Source organism: Lactuca virosa, chromosome 4 (genome assembly GCF_052849685.1).
Source record: "Lactuca virosa cultivar CGN04683 chromosome 4, Lactuca_virosa_CGN04683_v6, whole genome shotgun sequence".
Taxonomy (NCBI): Eukaryota; Viridiplantae; Streptophyta; class Magnoliopsida; order Asterales; family Asteraceae; genus Lactuca; species Lactuca virosa.
The window spans coordinates 256,965,003-256,977,120 of record NC_136429.1 but is presented as its reverse complement, the minus strand read 5'-3'; the positions used below and the strand labels follow the sequence as shown (position 1 = coordinate 256,977,120).

Genomic DNA, 12,118 nt, shown 5'->3' with positions numbered 1-12,118 from the left:
GAAATTAAAACGCTAATCAAATAAATTTTAAAAAAATAATTAACAATAACAACTATAAATAACATTAAATCATATATTATATTTAATTTTATTCATGAGTAACTCGCGAGTAGAAGTCATTCAAACGATTGAGATTATGCAGTTATAATAGATGTATATTTTATCATATAATTCAAAATAATAAATAAAGTATATCATTTTAGTATACGAATTATTATATCAAATTTAACAACAACGTTATTGTTATACTTAAAAAGACATATATTTGTAAAGATTTCAACTATATAGATGTTTCTGCGCAACGCGCAGGCATTCGACTAGTACACATATAAAGAAGACAAAACTTAAAGTGTTTTGTGTTGGTTTATTATTATTTTTTTTCCTACTTTTTTGAGTAACCTACGTATACAAATTACATATACACATATAAAGAAGACAAACTTAAAGTGTTTTGTGTTGGTTTATTATTATTTTTTTCCTACTTTTTCGAGTTGTGTTACGATGTTAAAGTTATATATATATATATATATATATATATATATATATATATATATATATATATATAATTAGAGCAACTTAATAATTTTTGTTATGTGTCAAATTATAAACGAACATACAATCATTATCGACGAGGAAAATGTGAATGTTTGAAACAAATTCCACAATTAATTATTCTATTTATAATTATATAGATAACGATAACACATAAATTCAATATTAAAGTTTTTAATTTGTATTTTGTTATATATTAGTAGAGCAACTTAATAATTTCCGTTATGTTTAGTATATTAAAAATATAAACAAAAATATAAACAAAAATATGTATTTTGTTATATATTGTATTTTGTTATACAATCATTATCGAACATAAAAATATAAACAAAAATAAATGAATTTCACAATTAGATTATTCTATTTATAAATCTTTTTTGATGTCATTTTGTAACTCAAACCCAAGTTTATTTTATTTCACACATAGGTCGATCTAGGTGGTTCCTAGGGTATCACAGGATGCCCCTCAAAAAATTTCAGTAGTGTAACGTTTGTTGAATTTTTTTTCAGTAGTGTATTTTTTTTGGAAATTTTTTTGGGATACCTCTTTACTCCCCTTTACTTTGATCCTAGAATGATTTCACAATCACTATGTTATAAGAATTTCAATAATGAGATTACTTAATTAATAGTAGTTACCAGTGACATAAAAATTATAAATTATATATGATTACCTTCAAAACCCCGGTTAATATTTTAAAGAATCATTACGATCAAAATTAAAAGGTGATCAAATAAAATTTAAATTAATTGAGTTTAACAATAGTTAAAAATAACTATAAACAACAATTATATTTATGATTTATTCATGAGCAATACGCGAGTAGATACCAATATATAATATTGTTCAAAATAGTTATAGTTTAATATATTATATTAGTGTAAAAATTATTATTATATAATTAATGAATAACATAATCATTTCAAAAACATATAATTTTTAAAATTTTAATTATATTGTTTTAACCTGCGCAATCGTGTTTCCTTTCACCACATGCATTTGAAACTCGCATGACTTTTTAATTTCTTTGTACTAATGATTATAATTTGGTTAATATTGTTAAATAAATGAAAAACCTAAATTGTAATCCTAAATGAACTAAACTTCAATATTAAAATACCATCTTTTACTTCTACTTATACCTAAAAGGACTTATTGAATTATGAAGGATGTTTGGGATTTCATTTTGAAGTAAAAAAAAGTCTTTTACCTAAAAGGACTTATTGAATTATGAAGGTGAGAAAATAAGTTTTTCAGAAAGTGTTTGGATTAGCTTTTATAGTTGCAAAAGTCAATAAGTTAAAAAGTGTTTGCCTTAATTTTGTCTTTTATCTACTTTGTAAACCTAATAAGTCATAAGTTGTTTCAAAAAGTTAGAAATTGTTACTTCTTAAAATCTCATTCTCAAAGACTAAACAATAAGATGTTTTAAAATGCCTTTTGTATACCCAAACACTTTTAAAGTCAATAAGTTAAAACTCATTTTTAGATGGGAAAATGACTTATTGAGGTAATTAACTTTTCGGTATGTTCACATCTGGGTAACTATCTTTTTTTGTACACATCTAGGTAACAAACTTGTTGGAAGTGTTCACATATGACCATTATGACCTGCTGTAGTAGGTTAAATCCTTGATGTGAACACTTTCAACAAGTTCGTTACCTAGATGACCATTATGACCTGCTGTAGCAGGTTAAATCCTTGATGTGAACACTTTCAACAAGTTCGTTACCTAAATATGTACAAAAAAAGATAGATACATATATGTGGGGTCTATTAATTTTTTTAAATATATAAAAAATAAATACATAAATAAGAAAATTAATTAAAAAATAAGTTAATAAGGGCACAATAGTATTTTTAGGTAAGACAGGGACCAAATGTGCAACAAAAATAAACAGTATGGACCATCCGGGTTAAAAAAATAAGTTAGGGACCAAAAACACAAATTCTACGAAACCACAGGGACCATTCGTGTAATTTACTCTTACTTTTCGCTTTGTTCATATTTGGTTAACTATTTTTTTTGTACACATCTAGGTAACGAACTTGTTGAAAATGTTCACATCTAGGATTTAACCTGCTACAGCAGATCATAATGGTCATATGTGAACACTTCCAACAAGTTTGTTACCTCGATGTGTACAAAAAAAGATAGTTACCCAGATGTAAACATGCCGAAATGTTAATTACCTTAATAAGTCATTTTCTCTTTTTAGATGAACAACCAAACACCTTCATAACTTATTGGTTTGCCTATGTTTTTGTATGTAAACCATTGCCATTTTAAAGTCACAATTTTAAAATGATTTATATAAAATACTTAAAATGTTAATTTAAATATAACATTAAAGTGTAATTAACTTAAATCAAAATGTTAATTAAAATTAAAAGAAAATCCAAAGATTATTTTGTAAATAGCCAAAAGTTATAGATTATAATGTTAAATGCAAAACCTAAATTTTAATCCCAAATTAATTAAAAATATACCTAGAATTATTTTTATAATCATTAAGTGTTTCCAAATAAGTAGCTTCAAAAATAACTTACAACAACAAATTTAAAAAGTAACAATATATAAATGATTATATTGTTACATTTAAAAACAAAAATAATGTTTGATGTATTAAATAATTACAATGATAGAAATAAAAATGTTAAGCAACTAATGTTTTTTAAATAATTAATCACAACAACTATAAATAATATTAAACCATATACAATATTTAATTTTATTCATAAGTAACCCGTGAGTATATAGCATTAAGACGATTGAGATTATATAGTTTTGATAGATGTTTACATTATCATATAATTCAAAATAATCAATGTTTTATATAAACTTAGTATAATAATTATTATATCAAAGTTAACAACAACGCAATTGTTATATTAAAAAAAACATATATTTGTAAATATTTCAACTATATAGTTGTATTTCGCGCAACGCACAAATATTCACCTAACTAATTAAAAAAAGAAACACACCAAAGTACACTTAGAACTTTTAATGAAATAACTGATACCATCTTGCACTCCCAATATAATTCTTAAAAGGTCCTACTATTAATACCCTTTCAATAACCCTTTTTTGTAGTTCCTTCGTATATACCCTTGTTAAGCTTCAAAATATCGTATTTGCCCAAACTATAATTTAAATATCATATATATCCTTCTTTAACTTTTAAAATATCATATTTACCCAAATTTATTTTTTAAACATTATTAATTAGTTTTTATATTTTATAATCATTTTAATTTATCAAAAAAAAGCTAATTGACCAGATTGCCCTTCAACTTTATAACCCTTTTGCCAGGTATTTGAATTTGATGGACTGAATTACCCCTAGCTATCTAACCCTTCTTCTCATCACCTAGATGGAGATCGACACCTTCTGAAATTGGAACGACAACCATAGTTCGTTGTCGATATTTGCTCATGACGATAGTCGATATCATCAGGTTCCGTTTAATGTCTTGATTCAACATCCTCTGATTCTAATTTTCTAGGGTTTCCGTCTTCAGGTAATTTCCTTATTGGGATTTATTAAACAACTCGAAACTCAGGCTCAAGGGTGGTGTGCGACAATTACAGAGGATAGATTTATTTGGGATCGCATAAATTGGCAACTTGGTACCATCTGAGAAGAACACGCCGCGTGCAAACTCTCTCCATTTAGTGTAACAAAACCCATTTATGATTCACCTGTTAGCTTTTTTGGGATGTTAGTTTCCTTTTTCCAACCATTAGAATCCATGGCAATATGACATACGTGTGATCGTCTTCATTCAGATGTCATATGACTTGAAAAATCAAAATCAGAAGTTGCCTGAAAATGTCACTTTTATCAAGCATGAAGAGACAGGGAGAACTGCCATTTATATCTTCGATTACAATGATTCTCCCTAGCCTCCTCCTCTCATCTTCCTCCCACATATCTCCAAGTTCTCTCCACGTCCCAATCTCACCATTCTTGAAATTCATCATCGTTAGATCTTTGTAATACTCATCCACTAGAAAAACACCCAAAACGGTTCTTGATTCACATATCCACCCATTACTTAGAGCACACACAAGGCTTTAATAAGTCTAAAGACCATTCAATCACAACTCAAAATCCTTCTTCTTCTTTATCTAACAAGTCTTTAGATTACTCACCCAACACCTCATATCCTAAGAAGTAAGAATTTTCAAAAGAACCTACTCCCAAACCCCTCCCTCTTCCTAAAAAAGACACCACCATCACCAGGAGTCACCATGGAACCTCCAATCAAGCTTACTATGTCATAAAACTGATAACATTCCTGAAGTGTAAACATTAGGTCAAAAGATAAGTCAATGTCAATTTGGTAATACCTATTTATGCAATGAGATCGCAAGATGGATAGATATATACGTGTAAACTGATTTTGGTCAATCCCATGTATGGCAAAAAGGTTTAAAATTAAGGGCAATTTGGTCAATTAGAATTTTTTTGATAAATTAAGTTGATTTTAAAATATAAAAACTGATTAAAAGAGTTGACAATTTTTTTTAAAATATATTTGGGCAAATATGATATTTTAATTAGTTAAGAAGGGTAAATATGATATTTAGATTTTAGGTTGGGCAAATACGATATTTTAAAACTTAATAAGGGTATATATATTAAATTCTCCATTAACTTGTAACTATTTTTTTTGGCAGTTTTTTCTTATTATCAAGTTTTTTATCCAATGAATAGCTAGTATTACATAAAATACAGTACTTTTTATTGTGTATTGACCATAATTATGTTTTTAATATATCTAAAAACATTAAATTGTTAGATTATGAACAGACTACAAAATATAATTACATTGAACATTGAACAACATTAAATCCATTTAAATAACCAGTAAACCACAACATTTTATATAAACAAGAAATAAATCATTTAAGCAATATATTAACAATAATCATAGAAAAGTTGTTCTTTAACACCACCTTCAACCACCGAATTGTCGTCGGCAACCACTAACCGACGGTAACCATTAAACCCGCCGAAAACAAAACTATAGAAAGAGAGATCGTGAGATCATGAGAAAGACCACCGAAACCACCTTTTACCATTCTCAACCATCATTACCCATTGTTTAACACCGTCTGATTACCTTACACAACCATGAACCGTTGTGACCATATCGTGAAAAGCGAGCCAATCATCTTTTACGTCAGAGACAGAACGATAGATCGTCGGAAAGACACAAGAAGAGAAAGAGAGATCGTGAAAAAGACCACAGGAACACCTAGTTCGTCGGAGAAGACCACCGTCGGATAAGGGTGATAAAAACCACCGTGAGAAAGACCTCCATCATACCAATGGCTATGAACGTTGTCAAAGAGTTGGACAAGCGGCCTGAAAAAATCGGAGAAGTGGCCTGATGTAACGCCTGGTTTCCGGTATGCATTTAAACTTATAAATTTATTCATGATTTCAGAGCAACTCGACGAGTTGGAAGCCCCAGACTCGTCGAGTTGAGATTATTTGGACCGCGGGTTTGAGAAACCTACTCGACGAGTTGGGAGGCCTCAACTCGACGAGTAGGCTGGCAGATATGAAAACCTAAATTCCGGGGTTTGCACCCTATTTAAACACCTTAACCCCAATGTGTTGGCCTCATTTCCATCCTCCACTGTCCTAACCCTAAATCTCGAAACCCTAAAGCTACTTTGAGTGATTGTGAGCCATTTTGGGTGTTTTTGGTGTGTGTTGAAGCCATTGGAAGAAGGAAAAGCTTGAAGACACAAGAAGGAGCTTATAGATCCAGAATCCTTGCCTCCTCCACGTCACTTTTCTGGTATAAAGCTTGAACCTTGCCTTGTAGTTACTTACATTTTCTTTTAGGGTTATTTTTTTTGGCTTTTGTCCAAATATCATGGTCCTTGGGAGTTGGACGTCCCAGATGGGTTAACACTTCAGATCTAGGGTCTTGAGGGGTTTTCATGGCATAAAGGTGCCAACTTTATGGCCATGGGAGTCCCATGCAACCTTTAGACCATCATTTTGGCCTTTTGGAGCTTCTTATGGCCATGCATGAAGAGAAAGCTGGAACTTTACGTGATCTATTAGTCCCTAGAGTCCAGATCTATGACCTCATGGTCTATATTGTAGTTTTGGTGGTCTTTGGATTAAGACTTTGGCCTTTTTGGGTTAGGTTTCAGCTAAATCTCCTTAGGAAGGATATTAGTGGGTAAAGTTCAAAACTTTACCCTTCTAGAGGCATTTCCAGTTTAGATCTGAAGTATAGTGTGTAGATCTGAAGAGCAATGGCTTAATGTATTGAGAAGGGTTAACAGACTGAAGAACTCGACGAGTTCACGGAAGAACTCGACGAGTTGTATTGAGAAGTCTTGATTCTGTTGAAAAGGAAGAACTCGGCGAGTTGGAGGAAAACTTGACGAGTTGAATCGCAATATCAGGATTCTGTGATTCACGGAGACTCGGCGAGTGGAAGGGCAACTCGACGAGTTGAGTCAACTTGGAGCGTTGACTTTGACTTGACTTTGACTTGACTTTGACTTTGACTTTGACCAAGGTTGACCCTTAAGGGGTTATGAGAATGAAGGGGTAATTAAGGAAATCTTTTATGTTTAGGGGATTGAGTTGGGTTGATATTCGAAGCCGCGGAATGTTCGGCTACTTTCCAGTATTCGAGGTGAGTTAACTGCCCGGTATCAGTGGGTCGAAGGCACCAATGTCAGCCCACTTATTGTTGTTTATAGAGAGATGACTGTTTTTGTGATAATTGTCTGGTATGCCACTATTTGTTGCGACTTATATGCTTGTATGCTATGATATATTGTGGTAGTGGTAGGGAGGGGTGAAATAGACCCCGTAATCGGTCGAAAAAGACCGAAGGGGTAGACCAACACCCATATGTGCTAGGCAATACGTGATTTATGTGCTAGGAAAATATGTGGTAGTGGTAAGGGGTGAAATACACCTCGTAACCGGTTGAAAGAGACCGAAGTGGTAGGCCAACACCCAGATATGCTCGGCAGTACCGGTTAAAAGAGACCGAAGGGGTTGAAACATAACCAGTACCGGTTGAAAGAGACCGAATGGGTTGAAACATACCCGATACCTGTTGACAGAGACCGAAGGGGGCTGCAAGCACCCTGATATGCTTGATGGGCATGTATGTATGGTATGTGGTATGATGGAAGAACTCACAAAGCTTCGTGCTTACGGTTTTCTGTTTGGTTTCAGGTACTTCTTCTTCGAAAGGAAATGAGCCCATATGATCGCAACGCATCACACTATGGTTTTTCCGCACATGAGATCTTTGAGAATTGTACTCTGATATTACTTTTTCTATGACATGTTTTGGATATTTGACATATTGGTTATGATGTGGGATGACATTGTCGATGATTTCAGAATATCGTTTTATAAATTACTTAATTAAAAATGAAATTTTTGGTCATGAATTTTGAGATGTTACTCTCTCTCTCTCTCTCTCTCTCTCTCTCTCTCAGCTATAGCTTGGTTTGCTACGGTCAAAAGAAAGTAAACATTTTATATCTTAGAACTTTACATTAACATCCTATCAATTTGAAGATATTTATCCGTTTGTACGATGGTTATATGTTGATGAGAATAGTTTGGTTGCTGATTTAACAACAAAGAACGTGGTACACGTGATATCTTGTCAACAATGCACAACAAAAGATTTGCATGCAGAAGAAAGCAGGAAAACTTCAATGCAAGTTCTTATATCCATTTTACACACCAGTAATTATATCTATGAACTTACCACATGTGATTCAAATGAGTAAGAAAATATATTTTTCGCTCATCCAAAGTCTTGAAAAATATGACTTACATTTCCATATGTGTTGATGATAGATGCCACGTACAAAACAAACAAATATGATAAACCATTTGTTTAAATAGATGGTGTAACCTTAACTCAAAATACATTCATTCTCAAAAGACATATAACCGTCGTACAAACGGATAAATATCTTCAAATTGATAGGACGATAATGTAAAGTTCTAAAATATAAAATGCTTACTATCTTTTGACCTTAGCAAACCAAACTACATCCGCTAAGAGAAAGAGAGAGAGAGGCTTATCGCAATTTCCGGCAATGACGATTTCAGGTCTTCTACTTTTTCAAGAGAATATTTTCTCGCAATAAGCACATATATTTTATTTTCTTAAAATCCTAAAAAATCATCAAATCAACTTTAAAAATGAGAGTTAGCTTCATGATTTATCAGGTTTTAAAAAAAATGAAAAGTATATGCTTTGTAGAGTAAGGTGCTGTTTGTTTTTTTTAAAAAAACATCTTCAAACCACTTTCTGGTGTGCGGCACAGCACACGCGTAGCAGTTTGTTTTTTGGAAGACTTCAGACTGCAAAACCTCTGCGCGTGTGCTGCGTGGCGCAGCAGTTGACTTGCCTCTTCAAACCTCTTCAACTTTCAATTTTTTGAAGTGTTTTTTTTAGAATTTTGGTATAACTTATTTTTTTTAACTTTTATTTACGGATTTGATACAATTTCTTATTATAGTTACCACAAAATTTTTTAACTTGATTTTTTAACTTGATTTTTTTTAAAAAAAAACTTTGATTTTTTTAATTTTTTTTACCGTTTCTGTTAATAATATTTTCAGTTTCAGTTTCATATTTTTTAACGTGTGTAATTTTTTACGACCTTCGTAGACATCGTTTGCAATAGGCGTGAGCAAAAACCGAACCGCAAACTAAAAAAACCCGCAAAAACCAAAACCGAAAAACCGAAACCGAAATAAAAACCGATGGTGCGGATTTTAGTTTTGCAAAAAACCGAAAATGCTCGGTGCGGTGCGGTTTCTAGTCTTGCAAAAACCGCAAAAAACCGAACCACACCGCAAATATATATATATATATATATATATATATATATATATATATATATATATATATATTAAGTTTTGATATTCGTAAGAACCAAGAACTCATGACAATTAAAATTTCTATAAATATAAATATATATGATGATTGTATATTTTTAAGCATATATTCAGTGATATTTACAATAACAAATAATGTTTATGACATTTTTTAACATTTAAATATAAAGAGTAGTAGTGATGATAATATCACTTTTATGAATACATTAATTGATATTATCGTATTACCTGTGAAACAAATATTATATTTAATTCGTTTTATATTCAATCATTAAAAACATATTGGATGGGTGGTTATGTAATTTGATTTCAAACCAAGAGGTGGTGGTATCGGTTCATCTCCAAGAAAATGATTAGCACTCCTAATCCTAGTCAAATTAACTCGTTGAATTATCTAAGGTTTAGCAAAAAGGCAAAACAAAAAAAAACCTAACAAAAAACCGCAAAAAAAATTGAACCGCAAAAAACCGTAAAGAAAACCGCAAAACCGAACCGCATAAAAACCGAACGGTACGGTTTCTAAATTTCAAAAAACCGAAGTTGCGGTTTTCTGTTCGGTTTTGGCCAAAAACCGCACCAAACCGCACTATGCTCACCTTAGTTTGCAAAACTTTCTTAATTTTTTTTATTATTTTTTTTTATGTTTTTTAAATCTAATTTTTTTTCTAGAATAAAATTGTTAGCTTCTTTTATATTCTTGTAAGTTTTTTTTAAAAAGTTTTATATTTTTGTTTTTTTACATGTTTTTTTAATACTCTTTCAATGTTTTAAGAATAGAATTATTAAAATTTCGATGTTGAGAATTATTTTCAGTTTAAAAAATTAGTTTATTTAAATTTCAGTTTACTGCAATGTTGCTGATGTTAAAAAACAAAAATGCTTCTTATTATGGGCTGCAGCCGTTTGTTCCATCTCTCCTGCTACAGAGGATTTCAGAATTTTCTCTTAAAAAAACAATCTAACACCTAAATATTCTACTGAGATTTTTTGTTGGACCTGCAATTGCCAGCTCTAGCCTTTTTTTGTCTATATTTTAATTGTTCTAACAAATAACAATTACGTAAACAGATATAGTAAATCAACTGATGGATTATATTATAAGAATCTGAAAGACCTTAGCTGCGATGATTCATCAACTACTCTGTTTGATTTAGAAACCAACCTGGAAGCTATAGAACTATATAACTTCATATTCATTTTTTATCATTGAATGAATCTTGTATTACATAAGAATTGGCAACAATATATATAATCCTACATAAAAGCCACCCTATCCAACTTTCAGGCATTAATATAGTTGATGCATAATTAGCCACTGTAAATTATTAAAAATAAACACACCAAAATACTCATCATCTTGCAATCGAAAAAAATTCTTAGAATGTAAGAGAAACAAGACTTTAAAACACGAAAATGAATACAAAATAGCCTCAGTTGCGATGATTCATTTTCCTTAAATAATAATCATCTTCAATATCATGAAAAATAAGATGCATCATCGGCCAATTTAATATTAAATTGATTGTAAAAGTTAGCTTAGCATCATAGAGATTCCCACAGACAAATCATCATACTCCAAAGGAATGCAGATGTCCCTGTCTGATTTATCATCATTTGCTACAAAATGCTTTCACACAAAAACCAAGAAACAGAAAAAGAAGAAGAGTAACAGATCCTCAAAGAAGATTAGAAAAAAACGAATTGCTTACAAGTGCCTCAGATTTAAATTTTTTTCAAAGCATTATACTCAAAGTATATTTATAAACCATCATAGGCAACATCTACAGAATCAATTAGTGCCTCAAATCGAGTTGATAAGAATAGAGCAATTGAAGATTAATCGCTACACCTAATAAAATAGTTAATACAAATCGACAATCATGAAAGGTCGAATCAAACAGAAACATAAAATCTTTGCGAAAACAATAAAACAAAGAAGTCGATTGTAGTCGAATCGGCGAAGGACTGATAAATAGCAATACGAATTAGGGTTTATGAATGGGATTTCATCTTCCACGATTCTTATGGCATCGGAAGCCCATAAAAGTAAACGTTAATTCTTAATAGATTATACAATAAGCCCAACAAGCCCAAAGCTAACATTTTTTATACAGAAAAAAAAAAGGTTTTTTTTTAACAAAATTTCACTTCCAAATAATCTGAAAAAATCAATCCGATTATAATCGAAAATGATTTATTTAAAAACTGTTTTTTAAACCAAACCGGTTAAAAAACTGTTGTATACTTTCTTGTATGATGTCCATGAATTGGAAGTCTAGTTGTGGAGTCCAGTATGTAGAACATAGTAGTCCATTTATTAAAGAGGTTATACTTTTGTTAAGTTGGGTGTTTATGTAGAACCAGTTGAAAATTAAAGAAGTTATATTGAATAATTACATGAAGAAAAAAATTATTTTGAAAAAGTAGCGAAAGCGTATAATACTCAGGGCAACATGCATAAGAGGTCTTATTTGGTATTGGAAAACTCATTTGGATAAAATTTGTAATAACAAAAGCTACCTAAGAATTTTTGACTTGTAAATTTTGTAAATTACCTAGTTGGTTTGAAATAGTTGATTAGGACATGTGACTTTTGAAAAAAATTACGAATTTCATAAAGTATAAGGAAATTGAGTAATC

The 12,118-nt window shown here is 30.9% G+C and overlaps 2 non-coding genes across 2 annotated transcripts; both read right to left on the bottom strand.

Annotated features, from left to right (window-relative positions):
- Positions 1-11,014: 11,014 nt before the first annotated feature.
- LOC145110551 (small nucleolar RNA R44/J54/Z268 family) lies at positions 11,015-11,099 on the bottom strand. Its single transcript, XR_013709928.1, has one exon. It is a non-coding gene; the product is annotated as a small nucleolar RNA R44/J54/Z268 family (small nucleolar RNA).
- An 87-nt stretch (positions 11,100-11,186) lies between these two features.
- On the bottom strand, positions 11,187-11,259 carry LOC145110543 (small nucleolar RNA Z267). Its single transcript, XR_013709920.1, has one exon. It is a non-coding gene; the product is annotated as a small nucleolar RNA Z267 (small nucleolar RNA).
- Between the last annotated feature and the right edge of the window lie 859 nt (positions 11,260-12,118).